The following is a 20047-nucleotide window of genomic DNA, read 5'->3' on the forward strand; positions in this document are numbered from 1 at the left end:
ACCTGATAATACGGTGCTTTCTTTGGCTGTGAGGGAACATGGGGTAAAAATGTCGACTTCCCAGCCGTCGCTGTGGAAACGAGGTCCGAGAGACCATCCCCAAACAATTCCTCACCCTTGTAAGGCAAAACCTACATGTGCCTTTTAGAATCCGCATCACCTGTCCACTGCCGAGTCCATAATACTCTCCTGGCAGAAATGGACATTGCATTTATTCTAGATGCCAGTTGGCAAATATCCCTCTGTGCATCTCTCATGTATAAGACTACGTCTTTAATATGCTCTACTGTTAGCAATATAGTGTCCCTGTCAAGAGTATCAATGTTATCAGACAGGGAATCTGACCACGCAGCTGCAGCACTGCACATCCATGCTGAAGCAATAGCCGGTCTCAGTATAATACCTGAGTGTGTATATACAGACTTCAGGATAGCCTCCTGCTTTCTATCCGCAGGCTCCTTAAGGGCGGCCGTATCCGGAGACGGTAGTGCCACCTTCTGTGACAAGCGTGTGAGCGCTTTATCCACCCTAGGGGATGTCTCCCAACGTATCCTATCCTCTGGCGGGAAAGGGTACGCCCTTAGTAACTTTTTGGAAATTACCAGTTTCTTATCGGGGGAAACCTACGCTTCATCACACACTTCATTTAACTCTTCAGAAGGGGGAAAAACCACAGGTTGCTTTTTCTCCCCAAACATAATACCCTTTTTTGTGGTACCAGGGTTAATGTCAGAAATGTGCAACACATTTTTCATTGCCGTAATCATGTAACGGATGGCCCTATTGGAATGTACACTAGTCTCATCGTCGTCGACACTGGAGTCAGTATCCGTGTCGACATCTGTGTCTGCCATCTGAGGTAGCGTTTTTGAGCCCCTGATGGCTTTTGAGACGCCTGGGCAGGCACGGACTGAGAAGCCGGCTGTCCCACATCTGCTATGTCATCAAACCTCTTATGTAAGGAGTCGACACTGTCACGTAATTCCTTCCACATAACCATCCACTCAGGTGTCGACCCCGCAGGGGGTGACATCACATTTATCGGCACCTGCTCCGCCTCCACATAAGCCTCCTCATCAAACATGTTGACACAGCCGTACCGACACTCCGCACACACACAGGGAATGCTCTGACTGAGGACAGGACCCCACAAAGTCCTTTGGGGAGACAGAGAGAGAGTATGCCAGCACACAGCACAGCGCTATAAATCACAGGGATGTACACTATAATGAGCGATTTTACCCTATAGCAGCTATATATATATGTATTTGCGCCTAAATTTAGTGCCCCCCCTCTCTTTTTTACCCTATTGAGCCTGGAAACTGCAGGGGAGAGCCTGGGGAGCGTCCTTCCAGCGGAGCTGTGAGAGGAAATGGCGCCAGTGTGCTGAGGGAGATAGCCCCGCCCCCTTCACGGCGGACTTCTCCCGTTTTTTCCTGAATATATGGCAGGGGATTTTACACATATATAGTCTTAATGACTATATTATGTGTATTTTTGCCAATGCAAGGTAATCTTATTGCAGCCCATGGCGCCCCCCCCCCCCCCAGCGCCCTTTACCCATCAGTGACCGGAGTGTGAGGTGTGCATGGGGAGCAATGGCGCACAGCTGCAGTGCTGTGCGCTACCTTAATGAAGACCGGAGTCTTCAGCCGCCGATTTCCTGGACGTTCTTCTTGCTTCTGGCTCTGCAAGGGGGACGGCGGCGCGGCTCCGAGACCGGACGACCGAGGCTGGGCCTGTGTTCGATCCCTCTGGAGCTAATGGTGTCCAGTAGCCTAGAAGCCCAAGCTAGCTGCAAGCAGGTAGATTCACTTCTCTCCCCTAAGTCCCTCGTAGCAGTGAGTCTGTTGCCAGCAGATCTCACTGAAAATAAAAAACCTAAATATACTTTCTTTTCTAGAAGCTCAGGAGAGCCCCTAGTGTGCATCCAGCTCGAGCCGGGCACAGATTCTAACTGAGGTCTGGAGGAGGGGCATAGAGGGAGGAGCCAGTGCACACCAGGTAGTCCTAATTCTTTCTTAGAGTGCCCAGTCTCCTTCGGAGCCCGCTATTCCCCATGGTCCTTACGGAGTTCCCAGCATTCACTAGGACGTCAGAGAAAATAAGGGAAAAGGTTAAAGTAATACTCATTGCTCCGGACTGGCCAAGAAGGGCCTGGTACGCGGACCTTATGGAGATGCTCCTCGAAGATCCGTGGCTTCTACCTTTTTGCGAGGATCTTCTGCAACAGGGCCCGTTCGTCTATCAGGACTTATCGCAGTTACGTTTGACGGCATGGAAGTTGAACGGCTGATTCTAGCCAGGAGTAGGATCCCTAAAAAGGTTATCCCAACTATGATCCAAGCCAGGAAGGGGGTAATGTCTAAGCATTACCATCGTATTTGGAAGAAATACGTCTCTTGGTGTGAGAGCAGAAATTATTCTGCGGTGGAATTTCATCTGGGACATTTCCTGCTTTTTCTGCAGGCAGGCGTGGATGTGGGCCTGCATCTGGGCTCCATAAAAGTCCAGATTTCGGCCTTGTCCATTTTCTTTCAGAAACAATTGGCTTCTCTCCTTGAGGTCCAGATGTTCTTGAAAGGTGTTCTGCACATCCAACCTCCCTTTGTGCCTCCCCATCTCAATGTGGTGCTGCAGTTCCTCCAATCGGACTGGTTTGAACCGTTACAGGAGGTGGACATAAAATATCTTACATGGAAGACCATCACACTGTTGGACTTGGCTTCAGCAAGATGTGTGTCGGAGCTGTGGGCTTTGTCTCACAAAAGTCCCTATTTAATTTTCCATAAGGGCAGAGCTGAACTCAGAACTCGTCAGCAATTTCTTCCTAAAGTGGTGTCCGCATTTCACATCAATCAACCTATTGTGGTTCCGCTTGTCACCGACACCTCTGCTACTTCAAAGTCTTTGGATATGGTGAGGGCTTTAAAGGTGTATGTGAAAAGAACAGCTCATCACAGAAAGATGGACTCGCTGTTTGCTCTTTAGGATCCCAATAAGATTGGGTGTCCTCCTTCAAAACAGACAATTGCACGCTGGATCAGACTTACTATCCAGCATGCTTATTCCACGGCAGGTTTGCCATGTCCAAAATCTGTTCAGGCCCACTCTACTAGGTCGGTGGGTTCTTCCTGGGTGGCTGCCCGGGGTGTCTCAGCTTTACAACTCTGCCAAGCAGCTACTTGGTCAGGTTCGAACATGTTTGCTAAGTTCTACAAGTTCGATACTTTGGCCTTTGAGGACCTTCAGTTTGGTCAATCAGTTCTGCAGGAACCTCAGCACTCTCCCACCCGGTTTGGGCGCTTTGGTACATCCCCATGTTACTAAATGGACCCCAGTATCCTCTAGGACGTAAGAGAAAATAAGATTTTAATTACCTACCGGTAAATCCTTTTCTCGTAGTCCATAGAGGATACTGGGCGCCCGCCCTGTGCTTCGTTCTTCCTGCACTGTTACTTGGTTAAGTAATGTTGGTTCAGTCGTTGCTGTTTCTGCTTCAAGTTTGGTTAGCATGGCTTTCCTCTTGTTGTGTGTGCTGATTCGGAATCTCACCACTATCCATATCTATCCTTCTCTCAAAGTATGTCCGTCTCCTCGGGCACAGTTTCCTAGACTGAGTCTGGTAGGAGGGGCATAGAGGGAGGAGCCAATCCACACTATCAAATTCTTAAAGTGCCCATGGCTCCTAGTGGAACCATCTATACCCCATGGTACTAAATGGACCCCAGTATCCTCTACGGACTACGAGAAAAGGATTTACCGGTAGGTAATTAAAATCCTATTTTTCTTTACAAATGGATTTCCTAGGCTCCACTGTGATCAACAGGAAAATAAGAGTTTAGTATGAAATACCTACAATCAAAATCCCAACGGTCAAAATCCCGACAACAATTGACCAACGGTCAAAATCCTGACAAGGTCAAAATACAGACATTTAAAATGTCGTCAGGTCAAAAAGTCGACACACAATTTTCCTTGTTTTTTTGGTGTGTAGGTCAACATAGGTCAACATGGACACCGTATAAGTGTACTGCATCCCTTTTTGACCTGTGGACATTTTAAATGATGCTATTTTGACCATGGCTGTTGGGATTTTGACCATCGGGATTTTGATTGTGGGTAAATTGACCGCATCCTGGAAAATGAGTATCATAATATGCAGGACAGACTTCATTCTACGTAAATGGAATATTTAAAGTTTGAAAAGATTTACTATGTTGTATAATAATAATAACTTTGAAATACAGAAGTGCAATACAACTGGTAAAGTACTATATTTCACAATCATCACCATGTAGTGATGAGCTGGGACTGGCTAGTGGCCTGTTACCTAAGAGATGCGGAAAGGAGGCAGCCACTTGGGGGGACAGGAGAGGTGGCTACAGAGAGCCAGCCATTTACCTAGTATTTTTTAAAACTATAGGGATGGTCACCCGGATTTGCCCCCCCCCCCAGATTTGACCCCGAATTTCTATTTTTTTAAATGTAGCACCCTATATATCTCCTATATATTTGCCTTAATCTGTGACTCTGTGCTCGTAACGCTGGGCGGAGTCACAGAGTTGGGCGGAGTCAACTGCATCTGCTGCACAGAGCTACCCCATACCCAGCGCCAGCAGCAGTCAGGTGCAAGACCCTACCTTACAGTATAGGAGGTGAGGATGGCCACTAGCTGCCGGCTGCTGTGCCTGTCCTCGCCCCACCCCCAATCACCTGTGACAGCGGGCTGTGTGCTGTGCAGATCCCGAAAAGGGGGCGGAGCTACGGCGTCACGAGGGGGCGGGGCTACACGGAATAGAGGGCGGAGCTACACGGGAACAGACAGCTGAACAGTGGTGGAATCAGCATTGCAGTGACGGCCAGCCAGACTTGGTAAGTGGAGGGTGAGAGAGAAATGTGTGTGCGTGTGGGTGGGTGGGTGTGTGTGTGTGTGTGTATATATGGTGGGGTGTGTGTGTTTGTATATATGTGTGAATTGTGTGTGTGTGAGGTATGTCTGTGTGTGCGCACTTTATGGACGCCACTGCTGAGGGGGCCATTACATGCAAGGACGCCACTAATATAGGGGGGGCATTACGTATAAGGACGCTACTACTATAGGGGGGGGCATTACGTATAAGGACGCTACTACTATAGGGGGGGCATTACGTATAAGGACGCTACTAATATAGGGGGGGCATTACGTATAAGGACGCTACTACTATAGGGGGGGCATTATGTATAAGGACGCTACTACTATAGGGGGGGCATTACGTATAAGGACGCTACTACTATTGGGGGGCATTACGTATAAGGACGCTACTACTATGGGGGGGCATTACGTATAAGGACGCTACTACTATAGTGGGACATTACGTATAAGGACGCTACTACTATAGGGGGGGCATTACGTATAAGGAGGCTACTAATACTGGGGGGCATTACATATAAGGACGCTACTACTGGGGGGGGCATTATGTATAAGGACTCTATTACTTCTGGGGGGCATTATGTATAAGGACGGTGCTACTACTACTGGGAGGGCATTACATGTAAGGATGCTACTACTACTGGGGGGGCATTATGTATAAGGACGGTACTACTACTGGGGTGGCATTACGTATAAGGATGCTACTATTACTGTTGGGGGGCATTACATATAACTGCTACTACTACTGGGGGGCATTACGTATAAGGACGCTACTACTACGGGTGGGGCATTACGTATAAGGATGCTACTATTACTGTTGTGGGGCATTACATATAACTGCTACTACTACTGGGGGGGCATTATGTATAAGGACACTACTACTATTGGGGGGGCAATATGTATTAGGACGCTACTACTACTGGGGGGGCATTATGTATAAGGATGCTACTACTACTGGGGGGGCATTATGTATAAGGATGCTACTACTACTGGGGGGGCATTATGTATAAGGACGCTACTATTACTGTTGGGGAGCATTGCATATAACTGCTACTACTACTGGGGGGGCAATATGTATAAGGACACTACTACTATTGGGGGGGCATTACGTATATGGACGCTACTACTACGGGTGGGGCATTACGTATAAGGACGCTACTACTACGGGTGGGGCATTACGTATAAGATGAATAAGATTGTGCTACATTGTGGCGTAATTTTAAATGGGGGTACTATTGTGTGGCCATGCCCCTTAGTTGTGAGACCACACCACTTTTCCCGATGCACAACAAAGGAATATGGGAGGGCGCAAAATTCATAGTTTGCAGGGGGGCGCCGAACACCCTAGCACCGGCCCTGGCCACCAGTAGCAAAAGTACACCACGGCCACTGACACTATCTGCAGGGAGGGGAACAGCGCTGATATGGAGGGTACTTGCAGGCAGCGAGTCGCCGCCCGCAGCTCCTCTCCCACCTACACACCATACCTGCCGCCTGACACCCACACCCCAGGGAGAGGGCGCTAGCTCAGGCACCGCTAGATCAGCATCTGCAGCATACAGACAAGGGCTGCCATGCTCAGCGGCAAACGGTGCGGAGCATGTGCAGCGGGACAGCGTCAGGACGGGACACGCACTAATCAACATTGCTGCTGGGCCGGAGCTCCCTCCGTCTGCAGCCTAAGGACGCGCGCCGCACCTCTCCAGGGAAACACCATGCCTGCCCGCCCACAGGGCTCCGGACGCTTACCTATGCTCCGCGATCACAGCAGCTGACGCTGCCATGCAGGATGGAGGAATGACGCCCGTCAGACGGGGCGGACAGTGTGCGGCGGAACGGGGCCAGGAAGGAATGCTGACCACGACCCATTGCTGCTGGGTCTGAGCTCCCTCCCTCTGCAGTCACCATCTCACAGCAGCAGCCTGGAGGTTAGTGGCCACCACGACCCGCACATCCTTACCTCACACATACCTCACACATACCTCACATATACCTCACATATACCTCACATACCTCACACATGAGAGCAAAGGTACACACACTGTGACATCACACCTGTAGCCCACCCCTATATCTGCTAAGTACTCCCTATGCCCTGTCACCCTCATCCTGCTCTCTAACTGCCTGTCTGTGTACTGGCCTTCACCCCTCTCACACCATCACCAACCCTCACTAACTACCACAGAGACTATGTGCACTGATATCTGCCCCTCCACCACCTGCAGCGCCCCTGGACCCCTCCCCATCCCCCGCAAACCCCCGCACCTGCCCCTCCACCACCCGTGGCACCCCCACCCACTGCGCCTTCGGACCCCCTACCCCACCCGCAGTGTCTTCCAAACCCCTCCCCATCTACAGCAGCCCCTCCCCCATCCGCCACACCCCGCATCTGGATCTCCCCCGCCCGCTGCACCTTTGGATCCCCTACCCCACCCACGCAGCAGGTCCTTCCCAATCCGCATCGCCTACACCATTCGCAACAGCACCGCACCCACCACTCCCCCACCCACGTTACCCCCGCATCCACCCCACCCCCACCCACCACGCCCCCTGGACACCTCCCCCATCCACTGCACACCCGCACCCACCCCTTCCCCATCTGCAGCGCCTTCGGAACCCCTCCTCCATCCGCAACAGCCCTGCAGCTGCCATCCCCCACCTGCGACACCCCTGCTCCTACCCCACCCACAGCGCCTTCATACCCCCTCCCCCATCCGCGGTCCCCACTCCCCAAACCCCTTCCTGTTGCAAGGGACTACGCCCCCTTCACCATCGGACGCCCTATCATTGTGCAATATTCAAACACTAACAAAACTAGGAATGCAGGTAATACTCCATATATTGAACCCCAGAAAGGCGTGCAGGGGTTAAGGGGGCGTAGCCCCTTCCGACGGTGTGAAGAGCGCCCGTAGGGCGCGATGAAGCACCTAGTATAATATATACCTGTCCGGCTGCAGTAGTGATATATATATATTTTTTATATCATTATCATCCAGTCTATATTAGCAGCAGACGCAGTACGGTAGTCCACGGCTGTAGCTACCTCTGTGTCGGCAGTCGCTCGTCCATCCATAAGTATACTAGTATCCATCCATCTCCATTGTTTACCTGAGGTGCCTTTTAGTTGTGCCTATTAAAATATGGAGAACAAAAATGTTGAGGTTCCAAAAATAGGGAAAGATCAAGATCGACTTCCACCTCGTGCTGAAGCTGCTGCCACTAGTCATGGCCGAGACGATGAAATGCCAGCAACGTCGTCTGCCAAGGCCGATGCCCAATGTCATAGTACAGAGCATGTAAAATCCAAAACACCAAATATCAGTAATAAAAGGACTCAAAAATCTAAAATAAAATTGTCAGAGGAGAAGCGTAAACTTGCCAATATGCCATTTACCACACGGAGTGGCAAGGAACGGCTGAGGCCCTGGCCTATGTTCATGGCTAGTGGTTCAGCTTCACATGAGGATGGAAGCACTCAGCCTCTCGCTAGAAAAATGAAAAGACTCAAGCTGGCAAAAGCACAGCAAAGAACTGTGCGTTCTTCGAAATCACAAATCCACAAGGAGAGTCCAATTGTGTCGTTTGCGATGCCTGACCTTCCCAACACTGGACGTGAAGAGCATGCGCCTTCCACCATTTGCACGCCCCCTGCAAGTGCTGGAAGGAGCACCCGCAGTCCAGTTCCTGATAGTCAGATTGAAGATGTCAGTGTTGAAGTACACCAGGATGAGGAGGATATGGGTGTTGCTGGCGCTGGGGAGGAAATTGACCAGGAGGATTCTGATGGTGAGGTGGTTTGTTTAAGTCAGGCACCCGGGGAGACACCTGTTGTCCGTGGGAGGAATAGGGCCATTGACATGCCTGGTGAAAATACCAAAAAAATCAGCTCTTCGGTGTGGAAGTATTTCAACAGAAATGCGGACAACATTTGTCAAGCCGTGTGTTGCCTTTGTCAAGCTGTAATAAGTAGGGGTAAGGACGTTAACCACCTCGGAACATCCTCCCTTATACGTCACCTGCAGCGCATTCATCATAAGTCAGTGACAAGTTCAAAAACTTTGGGCGACAGCGGAAGCAGTCCACTGACCAGTAAATCCCTTCCTCTTGTAACCAAGCTCACGCAAACCACCCCACCAACTCCCTCAGTGTCAATTTCCTCCTTCCCCAGGAATGCCAATAGTCCTGCAGGCCATGTCACTGGCAATTCTGACGAGTCCTCTCCTGCCTGGGATTCCTCCGATGCATCCTTGCGTGTAACGCCTACTGCTGCTGGCGCTGCTGTTGTTGCTGCTGGGAGTCGATGGTCATCCCAGAGGTGAAGTCGTACTCGTAAGACCACTTTTACTACTTCCACCAAGCAATTGACTGTCCAACAGTCCTTTGCGAGGAAGATGAAATATCACAGCAGTCATCCTGCTGCAAAGCGGATAACTGAGGCCTTGGCATCCTGGGCGGTGAGAAACGTGGTTCCGGTATCCATCATTACTGCAGAGGCAACTAGAGACTTGTTGGAGGTACTGTGTCCCCGGTACCAAATACCATCTAGGTTCCATTTCTCTAGGCAGGCGATACCGAAAATGTACACAGACCTCAGAAAAAGACTCACCAGTGTCCTAAAAAATGCAGTTGTACCCAATGTCCACTTAACCACGGACATGTGGACAAGTGGAGCAGGGCAGGCTCAGGACTATATGACTGTGACAGCCCACTGGGTAGATGTATGGACTCCCGCCGCAAGAACAGCAGCGGCGGCACCAGTAGCAGCATCTCGCAAACGCCAACTCTTTCCTAGGCAGGCTACGCTTTGTATCACCGCTTTCCAGAATACGCACACAGCTAAAAACCTCTTACGGCAACTGAGGAAGATCATCGCAGAATGGCTTACCCCAATTGGACTCTCCTGTGGATTTGTGGCATCGGACAACGCCAGCAATATTGTGTGTGCATTAAATATGGGCAAATTCCAGCACGTCCCATGTTTTGCACATACCTTGAATTTGGTGGTGCAGAATTATTTAAAAAACGAGAGGGGCGTGCAAGAGATGCTGTCGGTGGCCAGAAGAATTGCGGGACACTTTCGGCGTACAGGCACCACGTACAGAAGACTGGAGCACCACCAAAAACGCCTGAACCTGCCCTGCCATCATCTGAAGCAAGAAGTGGTAACGAGGTGGAATTCAACCCTCTATATGCTTCAGAGGTTGGAGGAGCAGCAAAAGGCCATTCAAGCCTATACAACTGAGCACGATATAGGAGGTGGAATGCACCTGTCTCAAGCGCAGTGGAGAATGATTTCAACGTTGTGCAAGGTTCTGCAACCTTTTGAACTTGCCACATGTGAAGTCAGTTCAGACACTGCCAGCCTGAGTCAGGTCATTCCCCTCATCAGGCTTTTGCAGAAGAAGCTGGAGACATTGAAGGAGGAGCTAACACAGAGCGATTCCGCTAGGCATGTGGGACTTGTGGATGGAGCCCTTAATTCGCTTAACAAGGATTCATGGGTGGTCAATTTGTTGAAATCAGAGCACTACATTTTGGCCCCATGCTCGATCCTAGATTTAAAACCTACCTTGGATCTCTCTTTCCGGCAGACACAAGTCTGCTGGGGTTAAAAGAACTGCTGGTGACAAAATTGTCAAGTCAAGCGGAACGCGACCTGTCAACATCTCCTCCTTCACATTTTCCCGCAACTGGGGGTGCGAGGAAAAGGCTCAGAATTCCGAGCCCACCCGCTGGCGGTGATGCAGGGCAGTCTGGAGCGACTGCTGATGCTGACATCTGGTCCGGACTGAAGGACCTGACAACGATTACTGACATGTCGTCTACTGTCACTGCATATGATTCTCTCCCCATTGAAAGAATGGTGGAGGATTATATGAGTGACCGCATCCAAGTAGGCACGTCAGACAGTCCGTACTTATACTGGCAGGAAAAAGAGGCAATTTGGAGGCCCTTGCACAAACTGGCTTTATTCTACCTAAGTTGCCCTCCCACAAGTGTGTACTCCGAAAGAGTGTTTAGTGCCGCCGCTCACCTTGTCAGCAATCGGCGTACGAGGTTACATCCAGAAAATGTGGAGAAGATGATGTTCATTAAAATGAATTATAATCAATTCCTCCGTGGAGACATTGACCAGCAGCAATTGCCTCCACAAAGTACACAGGGAGCTGAGATGGTGGATTCCAGTGGGGACGAATTGATAATCTGTGAGGAGGGGGATGTACACGGTGATATATCGGAGGATGATGATGAGGTGGACATCTTGCCTCTGTAGAGCCAGTTTGTGCAAGGAGAGATTAATTGCTTCTTTTTTGGTGGGGGTCCAAACCAACCCGTAATTTCAGTCACAGTCGTGTGGCAGACCCTGTCACTGAAATGATGGGTTGGTTAAAGTGTGCATGTCCTGTTTATACAACATAAGGGTGGGTGGGAGGGCCCAAGGACAATTCCATCCTGCACCTCTTTTTTCTTTCATTTTTCTTTGCGTCATGTGCTGTTTGGGGGGTGTTTTTTGGAAGGGCCATCCTGCGTGACACTGCAGTGCCACTCCTAGATGGGCCAGGTGTTTGTGTCGGCCACTAGGGTCGCTTAGCTTACTCACACAGCTACCTCATTGCGCCTCTTTTTTTCTTTGCGTCATGTGCTGTTTGGGGAGTGTTTTTTGGAAGGGCCATCCTGCGTGACACTGCAGTGCCACTCCTAGATGGGCCAGGTGTTTGTGTCGGCCACTAGGGTGGCTTAGCTTACTCACACAGCTACCTCATTGCGCCTCTTTTTTTCTTTGCGTCATGTGCTGTTTGGGGAGTGTTTTTTGGAAGGGCCATCCTGCGTGACACTGCAGTGCCACTCCTAGATGGGCCAGGTGTTTGTGTCGGCCACTAGGGTCGCTTAGCTTACTCACACAGCTACCTCATTGCGCCTCTTTTTTTCTTTGCGTCATGTGCTGTTTGGGGAGTGTTTTTTGGAAGGGCCATCCTGCGTGACACTGCAGTGCCACTCCTAGATGGGCCAGGTGTTTGTGTCGGCCACTTGGGTCGCTTAGCTTAGCCATCCAGCGACCTCGGTGCAAATTTTAGGACTAAAAATAATATTGTGAGGTGTGAGGTGTTCAGAATAGACTGAAAATGAGTGGAAATTATGGTTATTGAGGTTAATAATACTTTGGGATCAAAATGACCCCCAAATTCTATGATTTAAGCTGTTTTTTAGGGTTTTTTTGAAAAAAACACCCGAATCCAAAACACACCCGAATCCGACAAAAAAAATTCGGTGAGGTTTTGCCAAAACGCGTTCGAACCCAAAACACGGCCGCGGAACCGAACCCAAAACCAAAACACAAAACCCGAAAAATTTCCGGTGCTCATCACTACTTATCCAGACTGTGCTAAGTAGAGGATATTTAGTGGTTAATGTATTAGATATTATATATATATATATATATATATATATATATATATATATATATATTCCATTTGTCCAACACACATTTGGTTTTTATAATAGATGTAGAATGAAATGAAGCGTTTTATGCATAAAGCCGCAGGCTGTTCATCTGCTGTGTGCTGATACAAGTGTAAGCAAGCTAGTTAGCTACAATTTCCTGCTGTATCAGAAAATGAGGCCCTGTCTGAGCTATCCAACCACAGCACATTTGACAGTGGCTACAAACCTGATATGCTATGCCACATCCCTTTTCACAGTTGTAAATCTAGACTGTTCTGAGAAAAGAGACAGTTGAGATGGAGGGGTGGGGTGTAAAGTCACAAAGCAAGCCAGATACAGGGGGAAAAAACATTTAAGAATGGTCAGGCAGTTCATGACATCTCTAACAAAAATCCAATAGGCAAAGGAGATGTACTGTACATACAGGATTCCTGGAAAACAGGTTTACATAGAGAGCCTGATTAAAGATGTCAGCTGGAAGCAGTAATAGGTGTGCAGACTGAGCGATGTACATAAAACATACACTAAAAACACTATACATAAACTGAAAAGAAAAACAAGTATTTCAGACAAATAGCACAAAAATATAGGCCCTCATTTTGAGTTGATCACACGCTGCAACTGTTTGCAGCCCATGCGATCAACTAGACGCCGCCTATGGGGGAGTGTATTTTTGCATAGCAAGGCTGCGATCGCTTGTGCAGCCGAGCTATGCAAAAACATTTTGTGCAGATGAGGAGTAGGTCAGGTTTGGACTTACCCACTGCGATGACTTCAGCGTATCAGGTCCCGGAATTGACGTCAGACACCCGCCCTGCAAACGCCTTGACACGCCTGCATTCGGATCTCCACTCCCCGAAAACGGTCAGTTGCCACCCCGGAACGCCTTCCTCCTGTCAATCACGTTGCAATCGCGGCAGCAATCGTTTTCTTCTTTAATGCGCATTCCGGACCAGTTCGCACTGCTGCGGAAAAAAGCAACGTGCGAACGGTTCAGAATGACCCCCATAATCTCCTACATTAAAAAGTTCACATAGCATCAAACTGGACAATTCTACATATATGTACTTTAATGAAATCATTGACATCAGAGGCAAAATGTAGTAACTTTCTAGTTGCGGCAAGTGGCAAGACTTCAGAGATTTAGCTGTGAGATTTAAAGTGACAGTTTTGTTATTTAATAAGTATATCGGAAGTGGAATGTTTTTAGGGACTGTTTGGAGGCTACAAATAAAATACTGTTAACGAAGGAAAATCTGTAAATTGGGTGTGGCTTACAAAATGTCCTGTAAACATAAATTTGGGAAAGTAATGAATGTGGATGAGAGGCATCGATCTTGGACAAAGCAGAAGGGTTGACTGCAACCTCCTATCTGGTATTACTCTCACCCATATCTCCCAGCTTTAATACATTTTTATTGCTACTCTCTTGTCACTCCACATCCACCTCATCAATCTACAATTCTCTACACCGGCTCCCAGTGGCATAATAATAGCCCCCGCGGAGCCCGTGGGGGCTTGGGGGCACCGGCGCTGACTGGCTGGACTGACACTGAATCAGCACTTCCACAGTCGTATAGTATAGCCAGTAGTGCTGACTAACATATAGTATAGCCAATAGTGCTGCCTGACGCTCCCGCAGCCGCGAGTGGAGCCCAATCAGCAAGCGGTGAGGGTAAGGCGATGCACATATCGGTGGGCAGACTTGGTGTGTGTGTGTGTGTGTGTGTGTGTGTGTGTGTGTGTGTGTGTGTGTGTGTGTGTGTGTGGAGAGCAGCTGCAGTGGACCCGGGAATCATGCGCTGTGTGTGTGTATATCATTACCCAACAGAATCGGGAATGCTGGCGCCGCCGAGAGAAGATGCAGAAAGCTGCATCTTCTGCTATGAAACCCTTGGTAATGAGCATGGAACCCATAGCATGAAATCCTTGACAATGAGCATGGAACCCAGAGTGTGAAACCCCTGTCAACGAGCAGGTAATTTAAAAGTAATAAGAAGCCTTACTGTGGGGCATAATTTAATTAATAAGGGGCATTATTATGTGTGGGGCATAAAATGGTGTCAGGGGCATAACTATGTGTGGCTTAATGTGTAATAGGCATTATGGAGTGTGGCATAATGTATAATGGGCATTACAGTGTGGGGAATAATGTGTAATGGGCATTACAGTGTGTGGCATATTTTGTAATGGGCATAACGGTGTGTGGCATATTGTGTAATGGGCATTACAGTGTGTAGTATAATATGTAAGGGGCATAAATACAAGGAGGAAAAATTACAAATAATGTAATGTAAGGGGCATGAATCAGGATTTTTTTTCCTGTGGTGACCAATGTCTGGCTGTGCAGGTTGCAAAACTGGGGTATAAGGTAGTCTTTTCCTGAACGTCCACGCCCCTTGCAGTGAGACCATGCCCTTGCAGTGAGGCCACACCCCCTTTTAAAATTATTTGATTTTAAAATATCTATGGGGGTGGGGTGCATTTTTAACTTTGCACGGGGAGCCAAATTGCCTAGAAACGGCCCTGTTTGTTTTACCACAATGCAATGAGGGGGGGGCGGGGGGGGGGGCGGTGTCAGAAACTTTTTTGGCAGGGGGGAGCAAAATCTATAGTTACGCCACTGCTGGCTCCCCATGTGCTTCAAAATCTGATTAAGATTATTTACTCTTACCTACAGTGGCGAATTTAAGGGTCAGGCCGCCGCAAGGCACACAATTATTGTATCTCCCCACCACCACCACCACCACGCACACACACACAACCTATTTTCAAATTAAGGGGTAGAAAGGGATTAATAGTCGGAAGCAAGGGTAAAATGGGAGTTGCAGTGTGGATCAGGGGGGCAGGATGGGAGTAGTAGTGCACATCAGGGGGAACAGCCTAGGAGTAGTAGTGGTGGGGAGCAGGATGGAAGTAGCAGCGTGTATAAAGGGGCAGGCTAAGAGTAGTAGTTGGAAGCAGGGAGCAGTCTAAGAGTAGTCGATGGGAAGCTGGGGGTAGGCTGGGAGTAGTAGTAGTGCGGACTAGTGTCAGGATGGGAGTAGTAGTGTAGGGGGCAGGATTGGCGTTGTAGTGGGAAGCAGGGGGCAAGAAGAGAGTAGTGGTGGGAAGAAGTGGGCCTGGAATTCTGCACTAACACTATCAGAAGGAGCCAGCAATGCAGCCAGCTCCCTCCCCCCAACCACCCTCTGCACACCCCGCAGCACTGCTGTCACTGACCTTATGCTGCTCCGGGTGTCTCCCTCTCCATGTCCCAGCTGTCACACTTTCAGGTGCTGGCTGGCAAATTTTATCGCAGGTGATCTCCACAGTGACACGCTCCTCTCACACACCGCTAACACACAAACAAGAGGGGACACGCACAATTCATACATACACACACACACACACACACACACACACACAGAGTATAGGGGACACGCAGACAATTGACACACACAGGAGGGGAGATGGACACGCACACAAGTGTTGGGTACATGGACACACACTGGAAGGGACACACACACACAGTCACACAGGAGGAGGGGGCACACATCAGACAGGATGGGGGGAGCAGTCACACAGCGATGGGGGCCACAGTCACACAGGAGGGGGGGGCACAGTCACACAAGAGGGGAGACACACAGGAGGAGGGGACACAGTCACACAGGAGGGGGGCACAGTCATACAGGAGGTAGACACAGTCACATAGGAGTTGGAAACAGGAGGGGGGCACATTCACACAAGAGGGGAGGCACAGTCACACAGGGGGACATTCACACAGGAGGGGGACACATTCACACAGGAGGGGGGGATATATTCACACAGGTGGGGGCACAGTCACACAGGAGGAGGGGATACAGTCACACAGGAGGAGGGGACACCGTCACACTTGGGTAGGGACAGTAGTACACATAGGGCCTAATTCAGAACTAATCGCAGCAGCAACATATTTCTCTAATGGGCAAAACCATGTGCACTGCAGGTGGGGCAGATATAACATGTGCAGAGAGAGTTGGCATGATTGACAACACTGATCTTGACACTTTGATCTTTCATACTTATTTTTTTGGTTGATAAATATCCAACAACTATGATCCCTATTAATTTACTACACAAATCATTTATTAACAAAGTTGTTATTTTTCAAACACTATATTTGCGTGAAATATTGAGTTAAACTCTTGAGTAATATTGGGGGTCAGACCTGATCGCACGCTGCCTTTTTTTTGCAGCTGTGTGATCGGGTCTGAACAGCGCATACGTGCAGTCCGCAATGCGCAGGCGAGTCGCAGGCCGGCGACGGATGTCGCCGCACAGCGATGGATTCTACGAACAAAGTGATCGCAGCAGCGATCGCAAGAATATTGACAGGAAGAAGGCATTCGTGGGCGGCAACTCACCATTTCCAGGAAGTGTCCGGGAAAACGCAGGGGTGGCCAGCCGTACGGAAGGCGGATTTCTGACATCAGAAACAGCCCGGATCGTCGCAGCGGCTGAGTAAGTCCTGGGCTGTGCAGAAACTGCACAAGCTTTTGTTTGTGCAGCTCTAGGCACAGTTGTTCGCACCCCTGCACATCAACTACCCCTCCCCCTGTAGGCGGCGATACCTGGTCGCAGCAGTGCAAGAAATAGCCTGCGTGCGACCAGGTCTGAATCACCCCCATTGTCAATATCAAAATATTGATTAACTTTACATTTTGCAATATTTTTACTTTGTTTAATTGGTTCCATGTACTGTGTATTTAGGAAGTCAGAGAGTGGAGCTATAACTTTCTAGAACATCAGAAGGATCATTATAATGAGTTTGACACAGCAAAGGAAAGGAGCTGTCCAGCAGCAAGAATAGCTCTTTGAGTAGAGCTCACTCTCCCAAGACAGGAGCCCTCAGTTCAGAGCCCAACAAATGTACAATCCAAAGGGATCCTTGAGTCAAGTTTACCTGGTTATCTTGCTGAATGTGATGTTGCGATTACTGTGATATTGCGATTACTAAACTACACCGCAATTACTAAACTACATTTCTTCCTTTCCAAAGATCACATGGTGCCATCCACCTTATCTTTATGAGAGAACTATGATCGACATTTGGCAACCTCTTCTTTAACTTCTTCTTTAAATGTTTTGTTATCTTCAGATTGTTTGCAGAATGCAATGACTACAAACTATCTTTAAAGAAGAGAAATTAAGGATCACAGAGAATTGCTGCATGCATTCATTATACATAATTCCAATATTACCTACATTGACCTACTGACCTACATCCTCCTTTATCTCCAGTTTGATAGTCTTATAGCCCTTGACTGGAGTCATGGAGTGATATCCTATGTAGGAGATTTGAAAATTACTGCTTGGAAGCTCTATCATTTACTGTGGAGGCCACCTGTATTCTGACATGGCACTGCAAGGAGACAACCATATTATCTTTCTACCCTTCTCTGGCCATTTCCCATCCATTGGCCCATGTTAACCGCCCAACACAGTAATTATTTTGCTTTCTCTTTAGTGCCTGCTGCTTTTTCTATAACATGGTATGGTCATCTGGTCTACTCCCACCACTGACTACTCACTGTAGCCGAATGTGACTGGTCACGCCTCAACCAGTGGCCTGCGGTTCCTGCTGCTTCTTTGACAGGCCATATCTCCACATATTTGATTAACCCCAGAAAGTACACCCTGCTATACCTTCCATCATCCTTAGTGGCTCACACTGTAAAACACTCCACCTTCAGCTGCAAGCGCCCAAGCCACCACCTGATCCATTGCTCTCCACCAGGGATGCACTCTGGTGGAGGTAAGATTGCCTTTGTTAATGCTACACATTGCACAGGACCCATGCATTACCGCATTTCAGGTAGCTCTGCATATCTGGGGACACTATTTATTATACTGTAGGCATCCTAGTGTCCCTTACTAATGTCACATGCTGCTGCAGTATGGCCGGCTAAGCAGCCTATCCACCATATTGCTCTGCTATCTGTCTAGAGAGCAGTCCCGAGCACCATATATTCCTTTACTACCTATAACTTCGAGCTGGAGTTTTGCTCTCTTGGCTAATTTGTTCTTCCTCGCTCTTATTCATCTTACTTTTTGTTTTTGCATGTGCGTATAGGGGGTTATTCAGAGTTGTTAGCAAACCAAAAAAGTTAGCAATTGCGCAAAACCATGTTGCACTGCAGGTGGGGTAGATGTAACATGTGCACAGAGAGTTAGATTTGGGTGGAGTATGTTCAAACAGAAATCTAAATATAGTGTAAAAATAAAGCAGCCAGTATTTACCCTGCACAGAAACAATATAACCCATCCACATCTTACTCTCTCTGTACATGTTACATCTGCCCCACCTGCAGTACAACATGGTTTTGCGCAACTCTGAATAATCCCCATATTTTGGATGCCCACTATACCTTGCCATACAATCTTATAATCATTAATGTCCTATTAGGACCTTGCAAGTTTTGTTCTTGGAATGTGGGCAGCATAGGCCCTCATTCCGAGTTGATCGCTCGCTAGCTACTTTTAGCAGCAGTGCAAACGCTAAGCCGCCGCTTAGCATTCGGCCAGCCACTCCCCCGTTTCCCCAGCCACTCCTGTGTTTTAGCCTGACACGCCTGCGTTTCTTAGCACACTCCCGGAAAATGGTCAGTTACCACCCAAAACACCCACTTCATGTCAATCAATCAGCGGTCAGCAGAGCGACTGAAAAGCGTTGCTCGCCCCTGTGTAAAAATGCTTAGTTTTGTGTGAAATTACTTGGCGCGTGCGCCCTGCGGCCCATACGCATGCGCAGAACAGCCGATTTTTATCCTGATCGCTATGCTGCGAAAAACGTCAGCGAGCGATCAACTCGGAATGACCCCCAATGTTGTGCTAAGTGCTCCTTGCTTGTGGTTCCTACAATTTTAAGTCTCCGGGTGGGTGATTCTGGTTAGAAAGGGATCACACCAAGATGTCCATCATAAGGTTACTGATTCTACTGGCATTACTTTATATCAAAATATTAATTGTATAACACTTCTACCCTTATTCTCACTCAAAAAAAATATTTTAGCTGGGGATATTAGCATCTATATTATTTAACAAGGTTCTGCTAATGGGAAGTCACTTCATTCTGCAATCTCTAATAATTACATAGCCAGACAAACACATCTCCCAGAAATTTGGAAAAACCATCAATCCAATGAAATTTACTTTACCTGCCCTTGGCAGCACATTGTTCTCTGTCTAGGACCAGTTCTTGCTTAATTTTCATGTATTTAGGCCCTCATTCAGCTTCAGTTGCAGTTTTGCTATTTTAGCAAAACTGCAACTGGCTGCGATCACATGCTGGGGGCCGCCCAGCACAGGGCAAGGCCACCCAGCATGTAAATGGCCAGCAGTGAAAAGCGATCGCATCGCTGATCTGTGAATGCCTCCGCAGCTAAGCTGCGAAGGAAGGTGCAGGGCGGGCATTTTCTGGGTTGCAGTGGCCGTGTGTGATGTCACTAGGCCGCCCTGAACCTGCCCCCATTTTCGTCACCACGCCCACCCAATGCTGCATCACCGCCCCAGCAGCGCCGCGTTGCTGCCCCGTACCAACTCCACGAATGCCTCTTCCTGTCAATCAGGCAGAGGTGTTGGCATAAATAAGATGCAATCACATCTCCCCGCCCGCGCATGCACTGAGCGGGTCCTGCACATGCGAACCACGGGGGAATGCGGGGAGTTGCG

At 48.7% G+C, this 20047-nt stretch overlaps 1 long non-coding RNA gene across 1 annotated transcript; it reads left to right on the plus strand.

Moving 5' to 3' along the window:
* Positions 1-14191: 14191 nt before the first annotated feature.
* On the plus strand, positions 14192-17353 carry LOC135057713 (uncharacterized). The gene is made up of 2 exons (XR_010244318.1): positions 14192-14333; positions 17087-17353. It is a non-coding gene; the product is annotated as an uncharacterized LOC135057713 (long non-coding RNA).
* Positions 17354-20047: the final 2694 nt, after the last annotated feature.

The sequence above is a fragment of the Pseudophryne corroboree genome, chromosome 3 (assembly GCF_028390025.1).
Source record: "Pseudophryne corroboree isolate aPseCor3 chromosome 3, aPseCor3.hap2, whole genome shotgun sequence".
NCBI classification, from domain to species: Eukaryota; Metazoa; Chordata; class Amphibia; order Anura; family Myobatrachidae; genus Pseudophryne; species Pseudophryne corroboree.